We start from the raw sequence: 19,804 nt of genomic DNA, 5'->3' as shown, positions 1-19,804 counted from the left end.
TGTCTGGCTGTTGTTTTACCGAATGTTCATATTGTCAAGTGAACTGACAATCATGTTGGTGACCCCACTTTACCTAAATGGCAACAAACATTCAAATAGTAGGTGCAAGATTTATTTAAATCAGGAAGGATTTATCAGCAGAGACTCAAAGGGCACTACAAAACAAAAACAGTGTGTTTAATGTCCTCCTCTTTCTTGTTAATCCTTAGCAAGAGATTGCTAACAAAACTGTGAGAGAATCTTAGCTGATGTAATATTCTTGAGTTGGGAGTTAGTGAATACTTCTAGATGCAGTTGCAGGGGAGTAATGGCAGGTGAGAGGGCATGCCCTCAACTCCTGACTGTAGGCTCCCAATGGCATCTGGTGGGCCACTGTGCGAAACAGGATGCTGGACTAGCTGGGCCTTGGGCCTGATCCAGCAGGGCTGTTCTTATGTTCTTATGTACATAACTTGAGTGGTGTCCATTATAGATCTGTGCCTGCCCTTTTGGGTCTGGACATACAGTCTTCAAAGTATCAAGCTCAGGTGCAGCCTGTTCTTCCTGTTCCTAGATGAAGTCAGCTGTGCAAGGTGCTGATTGGCTGGTCCTGCGACAAATACAAAGCCAGTTTCCTCCTCTGCCCAGAACATGCTGGAACACCTAAAAAACAAAAGAAAACCCTTGCAAAAGCTTGCCTGGAGCATATGAGGGAAGACAAAGAGACGGGGGAATGAGTAGACATCATTAGCGGAGCAAAGGCAGGAGGAATCTGAGCTTGCCCCACAGCAGACCAAAAATAAACAAATAACCAACCACTCCTGCAGGTAGGTATGATTGTGTGCACCTTATATAGACTTAGACTGGCTGGAAACTCTCTTTGCTATTTGTAGGAAAACTACACACTGTGCATTTTTACCCACTCACTTCTCCCCCCCAAAAGAGAGAGAGAGAGAGCATTGTTTGTCCTGTTCTTGTCTGGTATTGTTGAGTTAAATTGTCTGTGAGGAATATCTGCTAAGATCTGGGTTGTGCAGCATAAAGAAAGGCCATATGTCAAAGGTGCTGAGGAGGATAGATACAGATTTGCTGACAGTTGAATGAATTATTGGTATTTCTATGAAAAACAGTGGGCAGAGGAGAAAGGGAATGCTGTGGATCAGAGCTATTTTAATTTTGTACAGCTTGCACAACCACTTTGTAATACATAGCATCTTTGTAGTGCAGGACTAGAGCCAAAGTCATTTCCCCCCAGAAGGATCTTCCAGCTTTTCACTTTTTAAAAAAATCATAAATCTGATCTAAAATATTTCAGACTTTTTTTTTTTTTTAGAATAACATGTTATCAAAGGTGTTGCACAAAGTATAATGCCATTTTGACCATAGTGCACCTGTTTATTGAACAGTTATATATAGCTCCTTGGTCCTTACTCACTCATTGACACACTCACTTACTCACTGTCACACTCACTCACTCCCAGAGCAAAGCATAAAAGATAGAAACATGCCATTTTCACCAGTAGCTTCCAGATCTTGCACAGAGTATGTGTGAAAACTCTCCCATTGAAAAGTATGGGGAATGAGAACTCATAGTTCTAGCAAATGACTAGAGTCACATGGTCATGGCAGTTTGGGGGAGGGGGTGAGGGCAGGGGAAAATTCCTGTTAAAAATAATGAACCTTGCCACCGTTGACACCTGGGATGCTGTGAAAAGCCCAAGAGACTGATGGGATCCCACAGGGAGGCCACCCTGCCCAGCCTCTCCTCTGCCATCTGTGGAGGTGCCATAACCACTTGAGTAGTCAGCACTGCACTCAGCTGCCATGCTGACCTCTCAAATGGCTGCTGCACATGGACAGAGGGCAGCTGGGCGGGGGTGGGGGGAAGCCTCCTTACGAGATCCTTTCGGTCTCCCAGGCTTCCCCTGAGATGGTGATGGTTACTGTTTTTCACAGGTATTTTCCCTCTCCCTCGCCACCCCACCCCGGAACCACCATCACTAGTGGGAAGCTTGCAAAGCTTATTATTAAAGTGCAAGCTGCTTTACTAGTGTGCATGCGTGCATGCACGTGCCTCTGTTCACTCCTTATTAGGCCGAAATAACAATTAGTTGGGAAATCTCCTGTGTCAATGTAATAACCCAATATACTGAAATAAGTCTTGATCCTGGGACCATATTTTAACTGATTACTTTGCTGACTTGAATGAAAAGGATCATTTCAAATACTAAGCCATACTTTGGATGGGTACCCCTCTTTGTTAGGACCTAAATGGTCCCTGCTCTCTTCAACCTTTCTTAGAAAGAGATTTCCCGCCTCTAGATTAGAAATCAATTTCTTTCAACTGTGAAAAATATATAATCAACAGAATATGTGAAGTCATGAACTGGGAATCTGTACTAACCGAACAGGCTATAGTCTGTTTGGCTATAATCCAGAATTGAAAAGCATAGATTCCATTGTACCAATATGTTCTATTATGTTGGATTAATAGTATCCAAGAACCAAAATCTAGACCCTGGCTGGGTTCAAAAATATTATAGCTGGGAAATTTACTACTTTCAAAGGTGTCAAATGAATTTATATTGCTGGCCTGGGAATCCAATCCATTAGCAAATGAGAGAAAGATGCAGATAATGGTATTTAATTTGCACATGTGGTCCTCTCAGGTCCTGCCTTTCAGATCCTTCTCTATAAATATAAAGGAGTTATCATTCAAAACCACTCCCCAATAGTATCCATACGGAACAAACACTACACCATATTTCTTCATAGAACCACCTCTTCTAATGCTTGAGAAAAGCTGCTAGGCTTGGTTTATATTTCTATACTTCATGGACTTGTCCCAGAATTGCACAATCTTGGACATAGATCTTGGATAGTGTAAGAAAATGTTTTGGTTGCTTTTATTATTTTTTTAAAAAATGTTTATTTTTATCTTAATTATGGCTCCATTTTCAAGAAAAGTGAGATTTTAAAAAAGGTTTTTAAAAGTTTTAAAAAATGAACACATGAGGATATTCCATCCTTTAGATTAAATTATGGTGATATTTGGATACTTCTAATTGAATCTATTTCAGTCGACTGACCATAAAAAATACTTAAACATCAAAGATATTTGGAAACTACACATTCCTCAAATCAGAATGATCCGTTACCTTCTATTATTAACAGAGGTTATGGAATTATTATTTTTTAAGCTTCCATCCAAAGTTAGTATGAAAACATTTGGGAAGTTTTAACAATGAACAACATCTCTTCTCATTTTAAAGGAACAGCAAATCACTGATGTAATTTTATTGGGGAGAAATGACTTCCTTACCTAGCTTTTGCTGACTCTGCTTTTAAAAAACCCTTGTAACAACCTGGGCAAGGTTGTGCTCTTATTTTCACTTACTAACTTACAAAATCTATGTATATACTCAGTGTTGACACTGTAAGTTTGTATATATACTTATGGTCCTTTGGGGGGGGGAGTATTCTGCAGACATTTATCCTCCCCCTGCCTCCCCCCCTTTGTATTCTTTTTGTTGTTGTCCCACATTGCCAGTTTAGGGACACTGTTTGTTCTTTAAAAAATTTAGCTGCATATTTTACCTAAAATGCCCCACCTTAAATAAAAAGATACACAATTAGGAATGGGATAGAAATATGTAATATACTTAAAGATACAAAACCATTAACAAGTAGTGAACATATGCTTTGAAATTAATGGGACTTAAGGGTGCTTTATTTTGGCTTTTTTGTATCCATTGTACTGTATAAAATACACATTCTTAGTAGAAATCATGGAGGTGGTATGCTGTAGATTAAAAGATATTATGAAATGCAAATGTCTGAGAGTACATCTTAACAACTCCTTAGGTCATTTGGGTGATAATACTCATTTTAATCGGAAGCATCTCCTAGGAGCTAAGGTTGGGGGTTCTCAAACTTGGGTCCCCACATGTTGGGGAAAGCTTTCATCATCACCAACCTCAATTGTCTTTGGTCATTGTGGCTGGGGTGATGGGCGTTGTAGTCCCTCAATATCTGGAGACCCAGGTTTGTGAACCCTGAGCTAAGGCATCATATAAGATGATCTATGAATTTAATTATGTGTGGTACCAATGGTAAAGATATTTGGTTTCCCTTCCCAGTGTAGATTGTACTACCTGTGTAAGTTCTATGGCTGCATCTGCTGTGAGAATTACTAAAGTTTTAGAGCAGATTGTGCTTAGAGGCCCTGTGATTCAGCAGATCAGATGTGCTGAATCAGTGCATCATGTCATGTTATTGCTGTGTCTCCTATTGTGACTTTCTGTATGCATGTGAGGTTAGAACCTCACATGCACCACTGCATGGACAGGTGTATCTGATTGTATAACATTTCACCAAATTACACACCACTGAAAAACAGTGTCAATTCACACATTATTGCTGATGTTTATTTCATCATAGTAGGAACAGATGTCGTTCATAGACATAGAGAGGATGGCAGCTGGAGACGTGATATATGCCCATGTAAGGGTGCAATCCAACAAGATGTGTGAGTCCATTTTCTGATCTGAATAACAACCCTGGAATGGCCATCTGCTATGTGCAATTTCAAACTTTGTGAGGCAAGATTTCATTTGAGAAAATGGCATGGAGGCAAGGGGTTAACTATCCCTTGCCCTAGAGCTGTGGTTCCATCCACATCTGATGAGAGCCAGTGTGGTGTAGTGGTTAGAGTGCTGGACTAGGACCAGGGAGACCTGAGTTCAAATCCCCTTTCAGCCATGATACTAGCTGGGCGACTCTGGGCCAGTCACTTCTCTCTCAGCCTAACCTACTTCACAGGGTTGTTGTGAAAGAGAAACTCAAGTATGTAGTACACCGCTCTGGGCTCCTTGGAGGAAGAGCGGGATATAAATGTTAAAAATAATAATAATAATTTGGACCCTTGTAGGGAGGTCCAGTCACTGGCCTCCTGTTGTCTCAGTCCATTCTGATCTGGGGGTCTGCATGTTGCTGCCCCCTTGTGGCAGCCTGCCATACTGTAGCAGGTTTTAGGGTTAGGGTTTAGGCCCTGAGCAAGCCCTGCTGTATGGGATCACCCATTGGCTCCTCCTGCATCAGGAAGGATAAGAGGCTTCTTGTCTGAGACAGTCCATGCATCAATATCGAGGTCGTCTTGTTCTGGTGTGTTTGTTGCCTGTTGTTTCTCAAATGTCTACTTGGCTTGATCTTCTGTCGTGTTCCTGAGCTTTGGCTACTGCCCCTGTGACTCCTTTGCCCCTCTGACTCCTATTGTCCACTCTGCTTGACTTCTGACTGACCTTTGGCTACTGGTTTGACTCGTGCTACTTGATTACCTATTCAGTTTGAATGATGTCTGCTGGTCTGATCCCTGAACCTTCCTGGTTGCCCTGCTCTCTCATTCCCAGCCCTGATTTGTGTCCCCTAGTGGCTCTTGCTCACTGTCCAGCCCTGACACTCATCCAGTATAGCCCTAACACAGCCCACTACTTCCTTAGTCCTCGTTTTTCATGATTTGCCTTATGATGTGTCAGCTGCTCCTACCTTTTAATGATCAGTTACCTGAGAACATTTTAGCAAAAGTGTGACTAACAGAAGGGGAAGTTTCTATGGTTAGTGTTAATGGTGTTTGCTATGGAAGTGTTAATAAAATAACACTTATTATTTGCTAAAACGATATTTCTGATTTGTCACTAGGCAACGTTCCTGGTAAGGATGAATGATATACAGAAGACACAGTGGGAAAATGTGTGTGTAAAGATGAATGTCCGGTGGCAAGCAACTTAGGGGTGTGATTTGTGGTGGTAATGGAACAGAATTAATTCCTTAAAGAATTTCATGCAGACAGTGATTAGATGCAGATCCTGAACTTGGATTGTCTGCCCACAAGTATTTGAGCTGTGAGTTTAACAGTGTTTGTCTAACTTAGATGTCATTTTCTGTTATGCTTCCAAGACATCTGGTAGAAACACTTTACACATGAAATTTTGTTTTCTTTCCATGCTGGAACTGGCCAAAGAATGCAGATAAGAGAAAGATTGATCATTGTTTATTTTTTAATTATTATTTTTTAACTTCCTGAGATTATAATCTAAGAGGCCAAACTGAATAATTTCAATTATCTCTTTTTGTAATTTCTTTTCAAAATTCTGGATTTCATCTGCAATTTTGCTTTTAATTTTGGGTCATCACAAATGTATCATCATTGGCTGTTTGATCAGGCTACTTTTGATTTTCTTTTTGCCCTCAAATTCCATAGTTGAAAAACTTCTTGTTTCTTCCAGCTGTTATGGTAGCAAGAAGATTCTGAGTGCACTGCATGTCAGTCAGCCATGTAACTAAACCTTTGTTTAGTTATATGCCTGAACCTTTTTGGAAGGGTGGCATAAAAAATTGAATGAATGAATAAAATTAACTTGTCATCCCAGAACATGGTCTGAAATGCAGCAACATTGCTGAAACGAAGCAGGTCTGGGTCTGGTCAGTGCCTGGATGAGTCAGGTCTGGTCAGTGCCTGGATGAGAGGTTGCCTGGGAACCCTATGCAGATTTCCTTGAGTTCTGTGGAGAAAGGGCAGGATATGAATGAAATAAAGAGGTAATAGATACCATCATTGCATTTTCTCCAAAGCTTTATATTATTTTCTTCTAGGTCTCCCAATACCACCAATAGGTCTCCCAATACCATTTCTTTTGGTTTGTTCATCAATATAGGTTTCCTAGGCTGAGTCCTTTTGAGATGCTAGCAGGGACAGTTATCAAGCATCGTCCAGTGCCAGACCAATACTCCATGTTGTCTCCACATTGTAGTTCCCCAGAGTCTTTTCAGATCTACTATCAGATCTACTATCAAAGTTCCTTGAACTGGAGATGCCATGATATGATGGCACACAGCTCTAACTCTCATTTCCATCATCTGACTCCAGGAAGGCATGAAAAGTGGAGAATCCGTGTTTGGTGTCCCTTCTGGCACGCATAAGTGAAACAAGCGGAACCAGATGTTTTAAGTCAGAATTTCTCCCGATCTGAGAGAACTTATACAGCCTGTTCTAGCTGGATTAGCCTCCCCCTCATTTCCACGTTTAATTTATAGCACAAATAGTGCTTTGAAACCAAGTTATTTCAGAAACTGTCTGCTCCCACATGAGTCTGCCTGGTACTTGGGACTGGCATCCTGCTGTCTGTCCTGTTGTTGCATGAGATTAATCAGGTGATAATTGGGACAGAACCTTTTTGGTACTGGTTCCAAGTCTGTGACATATTCTCCTCAAGGAGATTCACCATCCTCTATCTCTTTCTGCTGTTAGGCATTTTTGAAAGACAAATTTGTTTCAGCAAGCTCTTGATTTATGAGTAGGAGCTGCTATTTTAAGGAGTGACCTGCTGTTTTATTAGCCTACTTTCTAGTAGGCTTATGAGATCACCCGGCTCTCTGTGTGTGTGTCCATGTGTCCCGCCCCACTATCAACTTTGCAACGCCTGGACCAGTATGAACCAAATCAGATACAGTTGAAGGGACACATAGGGAAACTTCAGTGGTGTAGATTGTGATGATGTCATGCACCCCGATCAAGATGGCGGATGTGTGAACTTTTGAGGGGCAAGTGGGCTAACTTGTGAACTGCTTAACCAATTTGAACCAAATTTGCAACAGCTGTAGAGACACATAGGGATGCTCTAATGGCATGGTGCATGATGATGTCATCTACTCCAATTCAAAATGGCAGTCACTTGAACATCTGAGGTGCAAGCGGGCTGCTTTGTGGACTGCCTTACCCATTTGAACCAAATTGGGTGCAGTTGCAGTGAGTGACACACAGGGACACCTCAATGGCATAGTTTCTCATGATGTCATCCACACCAATTCAAGATGGCAGATGCGTAAACTTTTGAAGTGCTAGTGGGCTAACTTGTGAACCCTTTAACTGATTTGAACCAAAATTGCTGCATCTGTAGGGACACATAGGGACGCTTCAGTGGCATAGTTTGCTATGATGTCATCCACCTGAATTCAAGATGGTGGACACATAACCTTTTGAGGCTGAAGTAGGCTAACTTGTAAACCGTTTAACCGATTTGAACCAACTTTGTTACAGCTGTAGGGACATCTCAACAGCGTAGATTGTGACGATGTCATCCAACCCAATTCAAGATGGCAGACACATAAACTTTTGAGGTGCAATTGCACTAACTTGAGGACTGTCTGATTTGAACCAAATTTGGTACAGTTGTAGTGAGTGACACACAGGGATACCTCAACAATGTAGTTTGTAATGATGTCATCCGCCCCGATCCAAAATGGTAGACACATGAACATTTGAGGCACAAGAGATCTAACTTGTGAACCTCGATTTGAACCAAATTTAGTCCAGTTGTAGACAGTGAAAGGTAAGTAGGCTGATTAGGTCTTACTAGAACAACTTGTTTTATGTTATGCTATATTTTTATAGCAATGTTATGCTATATTTTTATAGCAAAGTGGCTTTTTAAAATTTCAGACTGTTTTATTGTAATTTTATAGTTGTGTGTTAATATTTGTCAGCCATTTCAGATGTTTTGAACAGAAACATGGGGTAGAACCAACAAGCACCATCTGGGACCTTTACACACAGCAGGCTTTACCGCAAGTTTACTGGGAGGCTTTACTGTGGACTAAAGTTGTCCCAAAAACCCAACAAAAATAGTGGATTTTTTTACCCTGGATATAAATCGGTCTACACTCCCACGTGCACTGAAAACCCCAAATTGTGTGTGAGCTGCTCCCCGATAACTCGCAGAGACTTAAGGGTAAATCTGGCTGGTATATGAATGCACTCTCTCCATTCCAGAGGAGATGCGAATTAAAGGGCTTTAAAAGCCCCATGTGAAAAACATCCTGGGACTGAACACTCACAAAGCATATTCTCTACCACTAAGCTACAATCATGTTCCCTAAAGAGCAGCCAGATGACAAATCTAGGAGAGGCAGAGTTGTGGAGTGATCGATAGTCCTGATAGAATGCAGGTACAAGTGAGTCGTCAGAGTGGAGGAATCTTGGCTTGAGACTGACAGGATCAGACATATAAGCTACTATGTAAGGAACATTCCCTTTCGGCATAGTGGGGCCAGAAGTCACTCTCATATACCTAGAGAGAACGGCTGCTAGAGACATGACATGTGTCTCTGTAAGAGTGCTACCCCCCAAAAGATTTGAGAGGCCCATGATTGAATCCCTCTCCCTCTCTCCATTGGGGAATGCCGCTGTGTGGAGAGGTGCAGAGGAATGCAGGGGGTCGATTTCCTGATCTGAATCACACCTGTGGAACTGCTATTCACAATGTGCAGTTTGAAGTGGCTCCCATTCATAATAAAAAGAAATGTGCATCCAAAGGATACAAAAATAAATTCTTAACAAAACAGGCAGTGCAAAATAAACAATAGCATCTGCTTCTGTCAACACTAATAAGCATAACAAGAAATGAACATTGACAAATGGTAAAAGCACAGAAAACCTGATGGAAAAGAAATTGCACCAGGAATGGAAGTGGATAAGGTAGGCAGTGTATAAGGACAGTGCTTTGTATGAAGTGAGCTATCCAGGCCTTGCTGTACAAACATACCTGAATGTCCCAGGCCAAATCTTCAGCTGGTATATGACAGAATCTTATGACTATAGGGCTGAATGGAAATTGGAGTCCATCTGGTCCTCTTATGTAGAATCTAGCAAAGCCAGATATTCCTAGCAAATTATTGGTTTATTATTTGTTTCATTTATAACCTGCTCTGTCCCGTAGGCTCAGAGCAATTGACAGCATGCATGCATATATATTGAAGTAAGCAAGCATGGCTTGTCCCCATAGCTAAGCTGGGTCTGCCCTGGTTGCATATGAATGGGAGACTAGAAGTGTGAGTATTGTAAGATATTCCCCTTAGGGGATGGAGCTGCTCTGGGAAGAGCATCTAGGTTCCAAGTTCCCTCCCTGGCATCTCCAAAATAGGCCTGAGAGAGATTCCTGCCTGCAGCCTTGGAGAAGCCGCTGCCAGTCTGTATAGACAATACTGAGCGAGATGGACCAATGGTCTGCTTCAGTATATGGCAGCTTCCTATGTTCCTATGTAACACAGATGATGGAAAAATAAATGTTTAATAATTACTTGGAGAACGATTGAACTTACCCTATGCTAAAAAGTATTTGTAAACATGGTGCACTTTGATTCCTCTGTCTTCTCTGCATCCTATCAGCAAAATCAAGTGGTACATATTTTCTGGGGTGGGATGGTGGTGGTTCTGTTTCAAGTTGCAAGGAGGGTTGCAGTGATTGCTCCTCTAAGTCAAATGTTTTATGCAGATGGAAAGCTAGCCTGCTAGAGAGAAGGGGTCAGCATAGCTTTCTCCCTGTTACGTTATTTTTATGTGTACTGAGGATATTCCCCCTTCCTCACCCTGCATGGTAAGGAATTGAACATGTAATCCTCTTGTGCTCATTGTGTAACCCCTCTTACTCAGGAAATGGGGGTTTTGGTTCAAGACTCTCTCTCTCTCTGTATATTTTGAGACAGTGTATTTCACAGTGGTTGCAAGAAAGAGAACAACAACAACAAATATTTATTATACCAAACTCAAGGGTTTATAAACATTTCCTTTTTTTTTCTTTGTAAAACCAAATTTGCCAAGCATGCATAGAGGTAAACTTAAAATACCCAATTACAAAGTAATAGAAAATCATAAAACGTACATACAAAATCATCATAGGGCCATTAAATAAAACCCAAACCAAACCCCAGTCTCTTTCTTCTAAGGGAACTATCCCAACAGTACTCCTGCATAGTCCATATTAAAAGTCCCGTGAGTGAGCAGCCGAAATGACGAAGACCTGATGCAACGAGGTCAGATGGGTCCGTACAGAATCTTAAACTGGCATGCAAATCCTGCCCAAAGAAGAACTGAAATATATAAGCAAGTTCATAAAAGCATAGAAGATCTCCAAATTTCTCTTTCCTTCTCTGTTAGGAGCTTTCCTGCTGGGCTTGAAAACTCTAGACGTTTCTAAGGACCTTCTGCTTAAACTTTCACATTTACTACACAAATGCATATTTGTGTAGCCCCTGGTGGCGCAGTGGTAAAACTGCCGCCCTGTAACCAGAAGGTTACAAGTTCGATCCTGACCAGGGGCTCAAGGTTGACTCAGCCTTCCATCCTTCCGAGGTCGGTAAAATGAGTACCCAGAATGTTGGGGGGCAATATGCTAAATCATTGTAAATCGCTTAGAGAGCTTCCAGCTATAGAGCGGTATATAAATGTGAGTGCTATTGCAATATACATTTATTTATTTATTTATTTATCAATCAAACTTCTATACTGCCCAAACTTTTGTCTCTGGGTGGTTAAAACAATTAAAAACACATATAAGAAGTTAAAACAATTCAACAATTTAAAATCAACCATAAAATTAAAACAGACAGTTTTAAAAAAACTGGGAAAGCTTGGGTGGAAAAGTGGGTTTTCAGATGTTTTCTAAAAATTGCCAGAGATGGGGAGGATCGTATCTCAACAGGGAGCGCATTTTACAATCTCAGGGCAGTAACTGAGAAGGCCCGTCTCTGTGTAGCCACCAGACAAGTTGGCAGTGACTGGAGATGGACCTCCTCAGATAACCTCCATGGGTGGTGTGGCTCATCGTGAAGAAGACTAGGGATGTGCACGGACTGGTCCGGAGGCCATTATAGAGGCCTCTGAACTGGTTCGAATGCGGGTGGGTCTGGTGCTGGGGTGGGGGGTCTCCCTTTAAGGGTGGGTTGCACTTACCCCTCCCGCCACTTTCCCCCCCGCTGGCGCTCTGATTTTCTTAAAGGTCTTTGGGGTGGCAGTGTTCCTACCTGCCGCCCCTGCCCCCATTGTTGTCCGAAAATACTGGAAGTAGCAACTGCGTGTGCACTCACCGCCACATGACGTGCATACGCAACGTGCGATGTGCGCACACACTGCAGCGCACTCAAGCGCAATTGCTACTTCCAGTATTTCCAGACAACAATGGGGGCAGGGGCGGCAGGGAGGAATGCTGCCGCCCCAAAAACCTTCTGCAAAAACAGAGCACTGGTGGGGAAAAAGTGGCAGGAGCGGTAAGTGCAAACCCCCCACCCTTAAAGGGAGACCCCCGCCGGTGCCTCACTGCACCTCCGCGGTTCCTTGCACATCCCTAAAGAAGATGCTCTCTTAAATACCCAGGGCCTAAGCTGTTTAGGGCTTTATAAGTTATAACTAGCACTTTGTATTTTGCCCGGAAACCAATTGGCAGCCAGTGAAGCTCCATCAGCAAAGGAGTAAGGTGGTCTCTCCGAGATGACCCAGAGACCAACCTGGCTACCGCATTCTGGCTGCCGCAACCTGGCTGCTGCATTTAACATAATTAAATCTAATTACATCATTTAACATAATCTCTTTCTGAAATGAAAGACTCTCCCCCTTTTACCTGCAGTATATAAGCAAGTTCATAAAAGAATAGAAGATCCCCAAATCTCTCCTTCTCTGCTCAGGAGCTTTCTGCCAAGCTTGAAATCTCTAGAAGATTATAAGGACCTTCTGAGCATGCTCCACAATCCATTAAGAAGCAGGAGGGGAGATCATACACCCTTTAGTTGCCAGTTCAGGGAGCCTTCCAATAATACTGGTAGTAATGGTGGGGGTTACACAATTGCATTAAGAGGCACCAGGTTCACACTTGCCTTAACTGCATACATTAAAACGTACCCCTTCCTCCCCTTGTGTCTTGTGGGCCATACATAACATGAACAAGACTTTTAAACTCTGTGGACTTGCACCATTATTCTAGGGACAGAGTTACATGATTGTGAAAACTCTCTGTGCAGAAACTTTCCCACATTGCTATCCACATGACTCAAAATGAAAATATGTGGCCTGTATATTGTCGTATGAGAACCAGCCCCGGATTGTTTTGAGACTAAACAGGTCCACTGTGGCAGGATTTCAGCCATGAACTTTGTTTCAACTATTGCCTGACAGGCACAAGATCATGTATAATCCAGTAAGAACTGAACTGCACAACAAATTCTTTAAAAAAAATAATAATAACTTTTTAAAACTGCAGAATAAATTGGTGGTTTCTGGAAAGCCTTGAGAGCTGGTTCTTGAAATTATTGTCTCCACCAGACATGTATGAAAAGCAGCACCTTGGATATTCTAAGGGCCTTATATGCAATATCTCCTGAACTAGGGTCAAGAACCTCTTGTTTTTTTATAGGTTCAAGGACTGAATCAGTAGCTTGCAAGAAGAGAATCTCTTGACTCAGCTCTCAATCTGATTTCTCCCTCCTACTAGCTTTAAGTAATCATCCTACTGGTCACATTTTCATAAAGCTGCTGTGTTTCTTTAATAATAATAGTGAGCATAACGATTAGTATTTATTGCTCATAACATCTAGGCACTATATATAAAAGTATTAAAATCACAAAACTGCCCAAAAATTTACAATCAAATTATTAAGGCATAAGCGCGTGTGCGCGCACACACACAACACGGGGTGGGGGAGATTAATGATTATCTAGTACATGCTAATTGACAAAAATGACTGTGTACAAAGAGCTCTGTTGTGGAACAGATGGTTGGTGCTTGTTTAGGAGGGATGGGCAGAAAGGAGAATGAATTTAGAAGGGGAATCTCAAGCACAGAACATTTGAGAAACACTATTTAAGCCCTTTGTAAAGGAAAAACTTGGGGTGTCTCCAAAGGAATCCTTGAAGGTGTATAATGATCATTTTGATTGTCTAGTAGGTTTTAAGACCAGAAGGAGCTTTATTTATGAAATTCCACATCTACTTTTATAAATACCTTGCATGGTTTTATAATTTATAGTTCCGCACATAATTAAAGTGACCTGCTTCTGGCAGGTATTAGGTCTGCCAATTATCTGGGGTGGGAGGTGGTGGGGGAGGATGCATATCTGTTGTTTCCTATATGTGTTGCTTTCAAAGAAAGAATTCAACAGGGAATTTTCAGAGGGGGAAATAGATATAAGGTCAGTATTGACTTAACACCATTAGTGTTCAACATACAACTAATAATTAATGTGGTTTGAATTTGAATATTTAATAGTTGCTGCTATGACAGTGAAGATATATATATAATTAATTATATCTGTTATACATGTATAATATGTGCAAATACAAATGCATGCATATAAATAGGGTACAGTCCATTTTCTTTTGTTTGTTTTAAAAAAGGTCATTCAAATGAGCTTTGTTTTATTTAGTGGAGTGTCAAAAGATGAATAACAAGAATGGTAAGCCAAAGAATGCTAGTTGTACAGCATTTGTCATATCTGTCTTTGAGAATATGCTGTCACTTTGCACAAGTCATATGCAGTTTTGCAATTTGCAAGGAGCCCAAGGGAAAAACATAAATTTAGATATGATAGGGTAGATAGAGATGAAGTTCTCTTCTGTTCACCTCACCGGCTTTATAATTTGCTTGAGTAGAATCGTTATCAGTGGGAATATAAGCCTTGTGAAGACAATCAAAAGTGAACATAATGATTGCATGTGCCCACTAGTACATTGCCACCTCCATGTGTTGATCTGTCCAGAGTCTGTGTGAAATATGCACATAGGTTTGGAGTGTGCAAGTGAGTACAGTCGTTCTGATCCATTCCACTCTAATTATCCCCATCTTCTGGTCATCTACCCAGAGATATAGATTATATAGATATAGATACTGTATATAAACAAACAGAAATACAGTTAATGTGGTGTTTGGAAAATACAAGTGTCCAGGATTGTGTGAAACCACAGGACTGCAAACATATATCAAGGGGGCTGGGAAATCATTCTCACTGCTCAAGGCCACTCCCAGCACTGTATGGAATTATACTATTTCCACTACACCCTAGCAAAGAATAAGGTGTATGATGATCAACAGCCAAAAAAGAACCTCCTCAAGAGGTTTTCGTGTCACTTGTTCTAGCCAATGTACCTTTTAATGTACCTTTTAACCCCACTCTCAACAAACAAGACATGATTTTCAAAGAATTATATAGGTATTATTTAGAATTAAACTCTTCTCTCTGACATAAATGTTTTTGTGCTGTGACTTAAAAGATTATCCCTAGTCCAGTAGATGTCTGAGTGTGCTGCTTTTTTGCTATGTTCAGCCTCAGTGTTCAATTTCTATTAATATTTAATGTTAGTGGCCAGTAATGGGAACACTCTTCAGGGGCAGCTTCAAACAGGACAGCTGTTTTGCTGTATAATTTGGCCATAAAGTGACTTTCATTCTGTTGTGAACAATAGGAATGCAGTGCTGATAAACACAAAGATATGTCGGTTTGTTGCTCAAAGGTGATGCATATCCAGCTGCCAAAAGGAATATCCTGACAATAAGGAGAAATTGATTTTGTTCCCATATATTCAGTATAAAATAGCATTTCTGGTTGGTTTACATGTCCTTTATTTATTTATACCCTGTAAAGCACTGTGTTTTGTTAGTAAAGCAGAGTCCATCTTTCACATTCCATGATACATTTGTGTGCTGTTTTTAGATTATATAGGTGTATTCTCAGTAGTAACAGCCATGTCTTAGGGCTGCTTCACAAAAGGATTTTCTTTTCTTTTTTGTACTCTGGTGTGGTACCTAAGTCAGAAAATATACAAGTCAGATTGAATGACTGCATGTTGCTTGTCTGTTCCAAGGAATATGAAAGTTTGTGCTGTTGGTTTTTATTTTAAATAAATATTTTCTTCTGATTTTCAGATTTTAATTGGTTTTCTGCTGTATGTATTGGAACTTAGTGGTGGTCCGATATCCTTCACAACGTGGGCATTGTGCCTGTACAATAGTTCCCGCGGAAGGATTGCAAGCTCCTCAAAGTGCTCTGAATCTCTGCCCTTCGTGCTCGGAGTGTGCTTGGTATCTTCAGTGGCAGAGTGCTTCTTATCTCAGTTCCTTCTCGACCGCCATGGTGAACACTTCCCTCAGGATTCGCTCCATTTGCTCCTGGTTCCTGAAAGAAAAGGCTTATGGTTTGATTTATTGTCTATCTTGACTACCCTTTGCCTAATGCTTTGGTTTTGTTTCTAATGGAATCTAAAAAGAGCTTCAGGTGGTGCTCTTCTTGCCGTGGGACCCTTCATTCTTCTGACAAGTGCAAACTTTACTTGCTTTGTCTTGGGAAAGACCATAATATTCGAACATGTAAAATTTATCCCTCCTTTTCCAAACAAGTCACCTTGAGTGACATAGTGGGGAAATGCTTGACTAACAAGCAGAAGGTTGCCTGTTCAAATCCCTGCTGGTACAATATCGGACAGCAGCGATATAGGAAGATGCTGAAAGGCATCATCTCATTCTGCGTGGAAGGAGGCAATGGTAAAGCCCTCTTGAATTCTACCAAAGAAAACGACGGGGCTCTGTGGGTGCCAGGAGTCAAAATTGATTGATGGCATGCTTTACCTTTACCTTTTCCAAACAAACTTGGAAAATCAGAGAGAGAAGCTCTCTACAAACAGGCTCTGTGCCTGTCAACTCCAATGCCACACTCCCTGTTATCACAGACACCATCAACATTAACGCTGTTGAAGTCAGGCTCGACTCTGGGGACTTCTCTATCTGCTGCCCAAGCCTCTTTTAAGAAACCTAAGGATGTTTCCAAGGATGATCATAGACATAATAAGAAATGCAAATATTGGGAGGAGGATTCTTAAGCCCTCCAAACATCAAAATTTTTTCTCAACACTGACATCAATATCAACCACCCCAGCCTTGCAGACCTGTCTCAATCCTGCAGCTCAGGCTGTGAAAGCCCACTGGCCGTCTACCTCACTATCAATGCACTCAGTGTTGCTGATATCAACACGACTATCAACCTCGACTTCAACCTCAAGCCTCCCATCGACACCAGCTCATTGTTCAATATAAACATTGTCGATACTGGATGTTTTTTTAATGCCATCCCCACCGGCTGTTCAGATCGTCCCTTTAATTCACCATTCATTGAAGTCACCTCAACAGCACCTTCAACATTGCCCTCAACATCAATGTTGATCTCTACCATTCCAGAGCAACCAACTACAATGCAACTACTGATCTCAACTGAGTGTGATCCACACAAGAACCTTCCCGCTCTTACGGCTATTCCTTTGACACCTGTCTTTGGATCTTGTTTTCTATTGACACTGTCAATATCAAAAGAGTTCCCTCTCTTTTAGGACATTGAATCTCTGCTGACTTCAACAATATTGCTTTCTGGGTCAACCTTCAAAGGTTCTCCCTCCATGGCTTAGATGTAGACGGCTGGTCTACTGAAGTGTTGGACCCAGGTTACATTAGAAGGTTGGGGAGATTTAAGGACCCATACTACATATCTCTTCCATGCAATTATGAAGAATTCATGCTATGGAAATTGAAAAAGGTTAAATCCACCACTACTCCTCAAAGCCAACTGTCTCTTCCTATGGGAATTCAAATGTCCCCTGGATCTTCCTCCTAGCTCCATGCCCTCCTCTTCCACAACCTCCCTTACCACAACCTATTGAACCACCCTGTCTGCTACCTCATACTCAAATTCCTTTCTCTGTTACTACCCTGGAGCCAGCTCCCATTCCTTTCTCTTCAGACTCTAATAATGAGTCTGCGCATACTGAGAATCCATCAGATCCCTCCCCTGATGACAACGTTCTGAACAATCCATCAAATTCTCCCATGGAAGAGCCAAAATCATTCCGCATTTTGTTGCAGAAATGGCTAAAGTTCTTGGCCTAGAACTGAAGTCTCCAGTTTCTAATGTTCAGGATCCTGTCTATGATTTTTCTCTCACATGCACTACAACATCCCATCATGTAGTGCTACCCATTTATTTATTTTATTTATTATTTATTTATTCTATTTCTAGACCGCCCTTACAGAATAGCTCAGGGCAGTTCACAAATATCATAAAACCGTTAAAATCAATCAATGATCAGGAATAAAAAATTTAAAATACAATAAAGCAGTTAAAAAATAAAGCAATTCAAAACCTTATAAAAGCCCAATACAGTGGTCCCTTGACTTACGAAGATAATCCGTTCCGAACGCACGTTCGTAGGTCGGAATTTTCGTAAGTCGAAAAGCGCATCCACGGAGGTCCGGAAACATTAGTAAGTCGAGGAAACCGCATCTAAAAATTCGTAGGTCGAGGAAGCCGCATCTAAACCGGCAACGACTTCCGGTATTTTTTGTCGTTCGTATGTCGAAATCTTCGGATGTCGAGTACTTCGTAAGTCGAGGGACCACTGTACATTAAAAACCCTTTAAAACAATTTAAAAAACCCTGGAAGGCCAGGCTGAACAGGTAGGTCTTTAGGGCTCTTCTAAATGCCAATTAAAAATTCAAATTACGGATTTCTGCAGGGAGTGCATTCCACAATCTAGGAGCGGCTACCCATGCTGCCAGTATTAAGAAATTCCACCAAGTCCACGTGGGATGCTCCATCAACTGCCACCTCCACCTTCAAATGACTCAAAAAAATTTGCAGGGTCCAGGAGGAGAACTGCAAGTTCCTGTTTAAGCACCTTCCTCTGAACTAGCTTATTGTGGACTGCACAATGGGCAGGAAGTTGGGCCCAAAGCACTCTGCCCCTACAAACAAAGAGGACAGAAAATTAGATTCTGTCAGTTGCAAAAATTATTATTCCTCCTATCTTTCAATGAAAATAAATAACTATATGACCTGCATGTCCAGGTTCCACTACTCAGTTTGGGAAGGCTTTGCAGTCAACCTCAAGGATGCTCCTGAACTGATCAAAAGCAGGTTCAAGGAGATGCTTGCCAAGTCGGCAGACATAACATGTCAAAATTTGAGCACTGCAAAGCATCTTATGGAAATGGAATCTCACACCCTGGCTAGTGCAGTCTCATTAAGGCGACACGCCTGGTTCCATTTGTCCTCTCTACATCTGGACATGAGAGACAAAATCAAAGATCTCCCCTTCGATAGAGAAGGTCTTTTTCGTTCTCAGAAAGATGAAACCATGAAGAGAATGAAAAAATCTCACTTTACAGCAAGAACCTTCACCTCTTCCTCTACCCTGCAGTCTTATTCTCAACTATTTAAGTGGTTTGCCAAGCCCAGTTACCAACCAGTTCAGATGGTCTGAGTGTAGAGACAATAGGAAGATCTTCCAGTACTCTCAGAAATGCACCTTTTCTAAAAGACATTGGCAACAACCAAACAAGACCAAGCATCAAGCATCAGGGCCAGCCCAAACAGAACATTTGACTTCCTGGTCCCCCTGTCTGTCGGAGCTTCTGTGCACACCAAACTTGCCCCTTTCCTTTCCACCTGTCATTTTATCATATCTGATGCCTGGGTGCTAAGTATAATCTCCACTGGCTACACCATAGAGTTCACACTACTCCCCCTTTCCTAGGAATAAAATACACACAACTGCTACCCTACTGACAGAGGTTCAAGAGCTACTATCTAAGTGGACGATAGAACCCGTCTCACAGAAGCACCAATGGGCAGGGTTTTATTTAAGGTACTTCCAGGTACCAAAAAGGGATGGTGGTCTCTCCCTTATAATAGATCTTCACTCCCTCAATTATTTTATCCACACAAGAAAGTTCCATTTGCTCACTGTTCAACAATTCCTCCCTCTCTTGGTGGAAAAAGAGTGGCTTGCCACACTAGACCGCAAAGATGCCTTTTTTCATGTGGGCATCTGACAACAACAAAAGAAATTGTTACAATTCACTGTTTTCCAATATTTAATTTATATAAACACATTTATATACTACCCTATATAAAATCTCAGGACAGTATACAATACTTCCTTTTGGACCCTCCACAACTCCT

General features: G+C 41.4%; 1 protein-coding gene across 10 annotated transcripts in view; it reads left to right on the top strand.

Moving 5' to 3' along the window:
• The window catches only part of SMYD3 (SET and MYND domain containing 3), a 582,729-nt gene that overhangs the window by 420,569 nt on the left and 142,356 nt on the right, over nt 1-19,804 (top strand). The window contains exon 1 of one of the 10 annotated variants that reach the window (XM_053302339.1): nt 664-806. The exons of the other annotated variants lie outside the window; for them this stretch is intronic. The gene's annotated coding sequence lies outside the window, so the exon portion shown is untranslated. Of the gene's footprint in view, nt 1-663; nt 807-19,804 lie in introns of those variants that run through there. 10 annotated transcript variants of the gene reach the window in all.

Source organism: Hemicordylus capensis, chromosome 1 (assembly GCF_027244095.1).
Source record: "Hemicordylus capensis ecotype Gifberg chromosome 1, rHemCap1.1.pri, whole genome shotgun sequence".
NCBI classification, from domain to species: Eukaryota; Metazoa; Chordata; class Lepidosauria; order Squamata; family Cordylidae; genus Hemicordylus; species Hemicordylus capensis.
Note: the sequence above shows the minus strand (reverse complement) of the source record. Positions and strands in the feature narration are given on the sequence as shown.